General features: G+C 42.6%; 1 long non-coding RNA gene across 3 annotated transcripts; it reads left to right on the top strand.

Moving 5' to 3' along the window:
* The first annotated feature begins 6,211 nt into the window (after positions 1-6,211).
* On the top strand, positions 6,212-9,759 carry LOC134441266 (uncharacterized). Of its 3 annotated transcripts, XR_010033147.1 has the most exons (4): positions 6,212-6,235; positions 6,616-6,683; positions 8,363-8,472; positions 9,415-9,752. It is a non-coding gene; the product is annotated as an uncharacterized LOC134441266 (long non-coding RNA). The 3 variants fall into 3 exon arrangements; XR_010033135.1 differs by lacking the exon at positions 6,212-6,235 and having other exon boundaries at positions 6,249-6,683; positions 9,412-9,759; XR_010033132.1 differs by lacking the exon at positions 6,212-6,235 and having other exon boundaries at positions 6,249-6,683; positions 9,415-9,751.
* Positions 9,760-10,196: the final 437 nt, after the last annotated feature.

Consider the following 10,196-nt stretch of genomic DNA (forward strand, 5'->3'; position numbering starts at 1 on the left):
TTGGGATCATCGGTGGTTTCGACCTGGTCACCCATAGCTTAATGTCAGTTATCACCAAAGCTAATTCTGTTTACTAAAAAAGGGGGTGTGGAGTGTGTGCATACAGTATGTACAGTATATGTACAGGATGCTCATTACAGCGTGTGTACAGTATGTACATTACGTAGCGTTGTTAGGTGTTTGCGCTGCAGTGATTTGTTTAAGTTTCCCGCGGATGGGAGTGTGCTGTCTGATCATTGGTCACAGAGTAGGAAAGGGGGGCTGAGAAAGAATAGAATGTTAATGTTACCGTAAAATGCCTTCTAGCGGCACGTAGCAGCCTATTCATTCATCCCATTTACATTTTGAAACCTAGTGTTGACTCTCACGGTAATACGGGACAATTTGCGTCCCGTTACACATCAATACGGAACCCGTACTTTTGTTTCCAAATACGGGATGATTCCGTATTTCAAGGGACGGTTGGCAACCCTAGTCATGACCGTCTCATAAAATCATGACCATTATTGACAAATAATCTGAAGGTTTTGTGTGAATTCTTTTCTGGTTGACTTCGTAGAAATTGTTCAAATAAGACAAACACAGTTCACCACAATGTACATTTATTGTAAAAGCATCATCCGGTCATAACACTGATACAGCCAATGTGACTTGCAGGGCATAAGAACTTAGGTAAAATATACAATATATATACACGGGGTATGAGAGGATGCGTGTGTGTGTGTGTACGCTATGCGAGAGAGAGAAAGAGAGAGAGAGAAGGGGGAGGCGCGCGCTCGATGGAGCCGCGCATCTCTGACACCGCGTGTGCGGAGCGGTGGGAGGAGAGAGAGAGTGAGAGATGTATGTTCTATGAACTATGGCTCAAATGATTCTGCGCAGCGCTTACGCGCAGGACCGAAATATGAGATACGAGGAGGGGCGTTAAGCTTTCGGCTGATGAAGCGGGAACTTATCTTCAAGATAGAATTCAAGCTAATCAGAGAATACTGTCCTTTGTCTAAAGGCTTTACAGTATGTGTGGGGGGAGGGAAAAGGGAGCGTTTGGCGCTCTTTTCCGACAATAGCTTACGTCCTCGACTCAGTGACTCAATGGTTTAAAACACTGGTACGTGTATCTCTGTGAGTGGGTAATTTACATGTGGGTGCAAGTATGGCCTATGGCAATATTGCAACTAATGTAAACTAAGAATAGCGTGTGGCTATCTGTGGTGATGAGAGGGGAGAAAGAGAGAAAGAAAAGAAAGAACAGATAGAACAAAATAACCCAAAATAAAATATATCACACTCTACAAGTGTGGATATTTAAACACAACTCCTCAAAGCTATGTAACAGTTCTAACTGCGTATCTTTGCCCAATTTCGTGCTTACTGCGTTATCCTTGGTAGGAAGAGAGAGAAATCCTTTGATCTCTCGGGCGAGGTGGGTGTGTGCGTCTTCGTGCGCACGAGGTCCTTTTGTTCTCCAAGCTATACCACGCGGTTCCGGCGCGAGGCTGCAATGTGTCCAAAAAGGTCTTGCTTCGTTGCACGGGAAAGGAAGGGTATTTCGTTGTGTAATCCGATTGTCTTTGCGGTGCCGTCCTGCGAAGGTCCAGTGAGAAGGGCGGGTGCACGTAGGTCCGTTCCACGCGTAATAACTATACCGGCTGTCCACTCTCTTGGGGGCACAAACAATCAAGCCTCAACCGAATCTTTTTCGACTCTAGGGAGGTTCCTTTGATTTCAGTACTAGTAAAAGATTAACAATTGTCCGTACAAAAGTTATCCTATAGCGCGTGAGTTCCTCGTGGGTCCTGACTCACTGCTCTCCTAGCAGTGTCCGCAAAAGTCAAATGCAATACAAACGAAAAACCGGTTGAAGGAAGAAATATATCGACCGTAGGGTTAACCTGGCCAAGATAACTTACAGTTTCAATAATTTCTAAAATAGACGTCTCTCCAAGGAGACGTGTCCCGGCACTTCTCACATCTCGATGGAGGAAGTCGGGGTCCGGCCTAGGGCGTCGGGCCTAGGGGAATAGGCGATAGCATACCTTGACCAGGGGTTTTATACATACGGGGCGGGGCTGAGCCACGTAATTCGAACCAGGTACAGTATAGAGAGAAAATGGTGGCCTCATCTTACAAAATGGCCGGCATTCGTAAATGAGGGGAAATGAATTAAACTTTAGGGGTAATAATGCCTACACACGTAAGCCACTCACAGTATGACATATGATATAGCATGGTGATGACATGCTAAGGCCAGTTCTTAATTTAATATTAATGGAGGCAGTGCCCCCCCACACACCCCGAAGGTTATGAGATGCTACACTGGGCAAAATAGGCTTGAATCCGGAGATATTTTGACTGGATATGTTTTATGACACGCGGCATATTCGGACCAGATTTCGACCATTTCCCGACTTTTCAAGAATCCGTGAAAATCTTGCCATATTTTGACTCCGGAATTGTGTTTGGTGAATACGGAGATATTTTGACTGGATACCGGTATTTTGAATGACGTGTGCTGCCAATCGCATTGAATAGAATGTTGGCCCTCCCTCTGCCGTTATGATTATGAAGCTCTGCGCGGCAGCCCGCCGCTTCCTATCTGGATTTCTGTCGTACGTTAGTTGGCAGCATCTTTATCACAGACTTTCCAGAAATCTGTCGCAGACTTGTTAAGCCATCAAAAAACCTTATTTAGTTCTAGCTCTAGGCTATGGGACTATGAGGACTCCGAGACGGTGTCCAAGTGAGATGGCTGGCGAGGTTGTTCGAGGTCATTTCATGATGAGGATGGACCAGACTTTAAAGTGTAACTTGCAGGTTAAACACCACTACATCTCATTTTAAGAACCTTAATACATAAATTTAGATGTGATATATGTCAAAATACCGAATTATTGCATAAACAACATTTTCAGAAAACTTTGTCAAAAATAACGGCGGCTTCTTTTAAACAAACATTTAGAATCCGACGTAGACAGAGGGAGTCGCCACGTTCTACAGACATACTAAGCACCGCAGAGAATAGGCCAGATTATAATATTGTAACACCTTTCCAGACCTATAGGCTAAATTTCAACAAGTTAAATGGCCTTAAACAGTGGCAGTATCCACCAGATACCGTCTGAACCATTTTATTATTTAAAATAATAATATTTTTTGTAGGTTTCCTCCATGTCAATGCGCTGCAGCAGCGCCATGAGGGTGTGCCAGACCGTTATTAGGCTACCGTATTTCCTCGATTTGTAACCGGGCTCCTAATAGTAGCCGGCCTCGTTTTGTAACCGGGTGTTGTGAGAAATCGGAAAAATAGACACCGGCCCCATTTAGTAGGCCTAGCCGGCCTGGTTTTGTAACCGGTGCGTTTTAAATTACTCATTTTGCACAACGTGTTAAAGTTCACAAAAATTCGGAACGTGTGTAGGCGATGCCTAGGCCTACTTTAATAGCCTAAATTGTAACATTTAAATGCCTCCTCTCCAAGCGGCACAATCGAAACTTAAGGTGCTTGCAAGTTTGCCTGGTAGCCTATCCAACAAGACAAGCCATGTGACATTAAACATAGCCGTCGTCTTGCGAAGAGTTGGACGAGTTGGCGTGTGTGTATGAGAGAGAGAGAGAGAGAGAGAGAGAGAGAGAGAGAGAGAGAGAGAGAGAGAGAGAGAGAGAGAGAGGTGCTTCCCGAAAGCGCTTTGCAGAAAGGGAAAGGTGATGTCTCCAAATATTAGGCCTACACAAAATACCTCTTAGTAAAGTAGACATAAGTGAAGTATTTTGCTTAGTAGCAAAGCCGACTCGATTGGTTCATATTGCTCAGAATAGACCTCATACCGAAGTCCACGTTTTAATGGAGTTGCATGCGCGAGGTTGCAACTGTTGCGACTGTGCTAGATCACGCCGAACAGGTGCTTATACTGGAGGCTCTTGCGCAAACAGTTAAGTCACTGCATACCCGCCAATGATGAAGCAGGTTTCTTTATTAGTTTTAAGAAAACAGCCTTCCCGGCGCACAGGGTGCAGACATTTTAAAAAACTGGTGCCATCTCTGACTGGCCAAGATGAAATCGTCTGCACGCTTCGAGATTATAGCCTAGGCCTACATCGCATATGAGATGATTATGAGATGACATTGCATTTCCCACCACTATCACGAGACATTGTCTTTAGTCGTTGACGGGCAGCGGGAGACATGCATCCACATTGCCCCGGTGAAGGAGAATGGTCATTTTTGCGCACAGCATCAAACAGAATTGCATCAAACTGCTGTTGCATCAAACTGCTCTGACATTCGTGAGCCGCGAAAGATGCGTATCTATTTGAAATTAAATAATCACAGGAGCACATGGAGTGGACAGTGTGCCAAATTGGGTCGTAGCAATGTTTTAACTAACCTATATGCAGTACCCTACACTCACGAGAGATGACCAGGATTTGAAACAGGTTTGATTCTTGCGGCGATTGCTGATAGCCAGCTGGTCCAGCGGTGGATTGCGTGTCGTAACCATACACAAAACCAGGCGAGACTCGCTCTTGCAGACAACATTGCTCTGCGAGAAAGATCATCCCTTTCTTCCTGGCGATTCATCTCCTTTGTCATCGTCCCTCTTTTCCTGTTAGTAATTTGGACCTGGCATGTTTATCCCCGTAATTTGTAAAACCGGCACTCAAACGTGCGCGCAGCACAAAACAAAGACGCAGTTTTGTGACTTGCATGTGGATGAGCTTTATTGAAGTTTCATGTAATAGGCCTACTGAGCAGTGAACTGAAATTGAAAATAGACTATATGCCATTTTTACAACATGGCATTTTTCTCGGGTGCTATGAGTTATTGTTTTGCACCGAGTAGGAAACGTTTGACGCAATGCCACTCACAGTGAGTGACCATATTATTTCTCATCATTGTCGGCAAAGGGTAGGGCCTTCAACCATAGCCTATTATATAGTTTGGTCTTTTTGTAGCCTGTAAGCCAACACCCTCGTGAAACTGTAACGCGCTTCACATAGGAGTAGTGCCGCGGTTTCAGCACCATGGACAGAGGGCGCATAGGCGGTTTTTGGGAAAAAATATTAAAGTACCGGTAGTCGCTATTTCTAAGTAGCCTATGTAATGGTCTACTTTGAGACTATTTTAGATTTGCCTATGAAATGCATCTCTCATGTGAAAGCAAAGGAGAGATAGGCCTAGATATCGCCCCCCTGTTTATAATCGCAAATTACGCATGGCCACAGACAGCGCGGATACCCAGAACAGTTTCATATTCTAGATAAACCGATAGACCCGCTGATCTGTCTTTTTTAATACACAATGCACAAACACAGTAATAGACCATTTTCAATAGCCCACATACAATATAACTGTCCACTTTTCCCAGCCTCTCTACTAGAACCAAAATGGTTGGTAAGCCAACATCCACAAGCGAGAGCTGAGCCAGAACTTTAGTTGGACTCCCTCTATCTACGTCATAGAGGCTCTGCCAGTGAGGAGCCCAATACTTCAGAAGTAGCTGTAAAATGATACATTTTCATAAAAATATTGCAGTTTGGCTTTGTTATAGACTGTGAATTTCACATATATGTTTCAAAACACCTCTCCTGACAACATCCAGTATATATTTAGTTATAAATTTAACCTAAACGTTACCCTTTAAGGCATTCTGAGGTAAGTTGAAGTAACAGATTAGAGGAACATACGGTGTATTGTCTTAAAGTAGCTCTAGATCAAAATTAAAGCATGCCTGAATATTGTAATGTTTAACTTTCCTAATGTTTTCTGACTGACCGTATAGCTAACTTGCTAACTAACCAGCGCCTTGTACTGTCCACTAAACAAGGACGGTTATCTTAGCATGTTAGCTAGCCTAGCTTTTTCGGTCTGGTAGGCAGATGTTAACGCTAGCCTGCCACCACCTAAAAATACTAAACCTTTGGGCAAGTGATACGGTGTCACGAATGAATGTATGCAGTTTTACTGACATTGACGTCGGATATCTGCAGGGGCTAGATTTTGAAATTACGACAACATTTGGTAACCTGCTACATTTTAACTAGCTAGGAGGAGACTAATATTTGGTTACAGATTTGTTTGACATAAAGCTTATTTTCCGTGATATCTAAAAGTTAATGACATCATGGACACTTGTCCATGCAGTTTGTGTCTGAATGTCGCACACAACTAAGTTATCACCTTGTATAGTCTTGAAAGTGTGGCTGTATTGTTCCGGAGTTCCTCAGGACCTGTCGGTAATATATTTGACTGCATGTTTTAAGGGAAAGAAAATGATCTAGACTTTACATGTGCAATTTCCATTTTAACCATCTCAAATAACCCTGAGGTTCTCATCGTCAAACTAGAGAAAACATCAGTAAGGTTCAGGCTGTCTTTTACAGATAAGGTACTTTATTCACTGTATTACTAAGCACTTTATTCATCCTGTGGGAAATTCAAGAAACAATTGTCCACTGTTTGTAACAGTATTTTTTAGCCAATTTGGATTGGAGCCAATTTTGGTCCCCTAGGGGAAATTCTTTCTCTGCATTTATCCCATTTCGGCTAGTGAATCACATTGAAATTTCTTAGCATAACAATATGTGATTGTGTTATCATTTTTTTTTTTCATCAGGCATGAGTGAGGCGAACACATCGTGCGTTGGAGGAAGAGTTGCAGTGACGACTTGGACCACAGGCCAGGTAAACAGGTTTACTCTGAGCATGTCAGCCCATACTTCTGTGATCAAAGTGCTATTAATAGAGAAAGATGTAATGCAACCAGATGACCATATATGTTGATGAGTACACTCCTGTTGAAAAAGTAATATTTTGAACAATATTTCAATAAACACACAAGTTATTTCCAAAATGACCATAGAGTAAGTGTAATACAACATATTTTCAGCTTACTGCAGAAAAGTAAGGTCAATAGTATAACTTGAATGACATATTTGTCCATTGTTGTGAAATTATGCTGGTGCAAAGGTGAGTACACCCCTATGTTAAACTGTCTATGGAGGGGCCGTGTTGGCCCGAATCTTCACAAATTTGAAAGATTAAAAGGGAGGTCATCGCTGTGCATTTCATCCTTGCCTTACATTGAACTTTTACATTTCGAGTCTGGACCTAGCTAAACAAGATGTATATGAGATTTGAATGAAATCCTATGGAGAGTATCATGATCTGATGATGTTCAGTAGTCACAGTACATGTTAACAAGCATGTTTCTAGTGGTGAAATTCAGCTTCCTACTGCGGACGGCATCGGTACAGGTCCGAAACATTTCGGTCCTACTACCATGCTTGACTTTCAGCATGAGGCACTTTTCTTTCTACAAATCACTTTTTACCACCACACATGCTTGACACCATCTACTGATGCAAATTTGTTTATCATGGTCTCATCAGAGTCAAACAAACTAAGGATATGGAACCATGTACTGTGATCTAATGACACCATGATAAACAAATTAGCTTTAGATCAGTGGTTCTCAACCTTTTTTGAGCAAACGCCCCCTTGGACTCATCACAAGCCTCCAAACACCCCCCTGACCCTATCATAAGCCTGGCCACGCCCCCCACCTCCCCCTCCCTAGTATCAGCTGTATCCTTCTCAACAAAGAAAAGTGCCCATGCTTAAAGTCAAGCATGGTAGTGAGAGTTGCACGGTTTGGGGCTGTGTGGATGCCATCAACAGGAGGAAGCTGAATTTCACCAAAAGAAACATGCTTGTCGACATGTACTGTGACTACTGAAGCAGATCATGATACATACTCTCCACATGATTTCATTCAAATCTCACACACATCTATTTTGGCCTGGTGGGGACTCATAATGTAAAAGTTCATTGTAAGGCAAGGATGAAACACACACAACGATGACCTCCCTTTAAATCCATTTCAATTTCAAGACGTTTCGGGCCAGCACGCCCCTTCTCAGACAGTTTAACATAGCATAATTGCACAAAAAAATGGACAAATATGTCATTCAAGTTATACTACTGACCTTACTTTTCTGCCATAAGATGAAAACATTTTTGTATTACACTTACTCTATAATCATTTTGGGAACAACTTATGTGTTTTTAAAAATATATATATTCACAATGTTACTTTTCAACAGGGGTGTAGTCATTATTGCCGTGCACTGTATATTTGGATCACCATTACACGTTTAGTCATAAAGTAATGAAAACTTGTGTACAGCATTGTATGTTTTCTGTTCAGCTGTAGATTACCTAATAGTGACGAGGTCACCAATGCCATCATCCAGGCTAGTAAGGATTCTGGGTAGAGCTGGGGACCAGAGAGTTTACTCATAACTCATTTATGTGATTATGATGTATAAAAAAGACTAACTCAGTTTCTTTCTGTCTCGCAGAAGCCTGAAATAGATTCTTTGAGAATCTTAAAAGTCAAACAACTGGGCCTTGCGGGGAAGACTGATGACGTGAGAAAAAAAGGAAAAATTTGATGAGCAGACGTGAGCGGGTAGGTAAAACCACAACTACCAACCCCATCATACAACTGCCATCACTTTCTTTTGTCACTACTTCACTTCAGGGGGCAATTAGCCAATATCCCCTTTCTTTCTTCCGAGTACTATTGTTAGTTTTTAGAATGACCGCATTTGGTACAAGGTATTTGCAAATGGGCAGCCAACACTAAAGGTCTGTTTTGACTCCTCCGTCAGGCCCTACCATGGAGCATATGGCAGGGCACTCGTTTGCAATGCGACCGACCCGGGTTCAATTCCTGGCCTGGGTCCTTTGCCAGCCCTTCCCCATCTCTCTCTCCCAACTTGCTTCCTGTCATCATCTGCACTGTACTGTCATTATGAAGACAATAATATCTTTTTTTAAAAAGACTCCTCCATCAGTTGGGGGACACATACTGTCAGTGGGGGGGCAGTGGCAGATCGCGAACAATTCAAACTGGGAGAACTATACGTTGATCGCGGCAAGGGGTCTATTCAGCGCTAAAAGGGAGGGCGTGGTGGCTGTTTGGGTACTTGATCTGCCGTTACCCTGCTGACAGTACGTGTCCTCCAACTAAAGGACGAGTCTAAACCAGGCTTAAGAGATGCAAGCATAAGGAAACGTGGGGGGGACCATAGTTTTAAAACACGTGGTTTGGGGGAACCATGGTTTATGGCAAATAGTGTATCAAAGTTAAATAGTAGAACCATGGTTAATTTTTGTAAGGGATATTACTATGACAGCTACTGTACTCCTGTGGATAAACCACAATTGAACTATGCTTGGTTGATCTGCTGGATAATCTTGTGAAAATCCTGCTGTATTATCTCATGTGACCAGTTCTTTGGCATGTTCATGGTAAACAAGCATGAGTGTGGGTTTTGAACTGTACATATTTTTTAATGTTTAACACATTGTTTAAAACTGCCCTATTTTTTTGTTGCTTTTCAAGCAGTGGTGCTGGTGGCGCAGGATGTCCTGGAGGAGGACGACCTCGACTACCTCAAAGGAGCTGATGCTAGCCTTGTGCCTGATGGGGAAACAAGTGCACATTTGTTGTGCTCTGTCTGAGATGGAGAAGTGTGCGCCTTGCTGGCGTACTTCAATTGATGCCAGCAAGCCCAGCCAGCGAGTGACCGATAGTGGCCGGTTCTCCCTTCGTGACCCCCCCATCCCCCCCCCTTCTGCGGCCGACAAAGCTTGAAATATGATTAAATGTAAATGTAAAATAAGCAATTAAAGAAAGAACATTCAAAACAACAAAATAATTGTCTGTTATAATATGATTTTAGCTGGGATTTAGCAGTAATTTAAAGGTGGCCTAATTGTTGTTTTGCAGTAGATTTGTGTCTATTATATTATGTTGAAAAGAAGTATACTGCCTTACAAAGGCAAAGTGCAGTAACCAATTACCGTAGGTTCATTCTGAAAATGTGTTCATTCTGAAAATGATTTTCATAAAGACCTCCTTTATCTTGTGACTAAGAATTATGGTCAAAATGTGCCCTGTTTTACAAATATTGCTATGTCAAATTTGCAGTAACTACAATATCCAACCTACCAAGTCTTTGAAGGCATTTTTTCCCCTCAGTTTCATTGTTGGCACTGCTGTTTACCTTTTGTAGGGCAGTTTAACCTAACGTCAGCATAAGTAATTTCGGCAACTTTGGCAACATCACAGATGTGGCAACATGCCCGTCACATGTTAGCCTGGGAAATCCTCAGCTTCCACAATCG

Source organism: Engraulis encrasicolus, chromosome 1, assembly GCF_034702125.1.
Source record: "Engraulis encrasicolus isolate BLACKSEA-1 chromosome 1, IST_EnEncr_1.0, whole genome shotgun sequence".
NCBI lineage: Eukaryota > Metazoa > Chordata > Actinopteri > Clupeiformes > Engraulidae > Engraulis > Engraulis encrasicolus.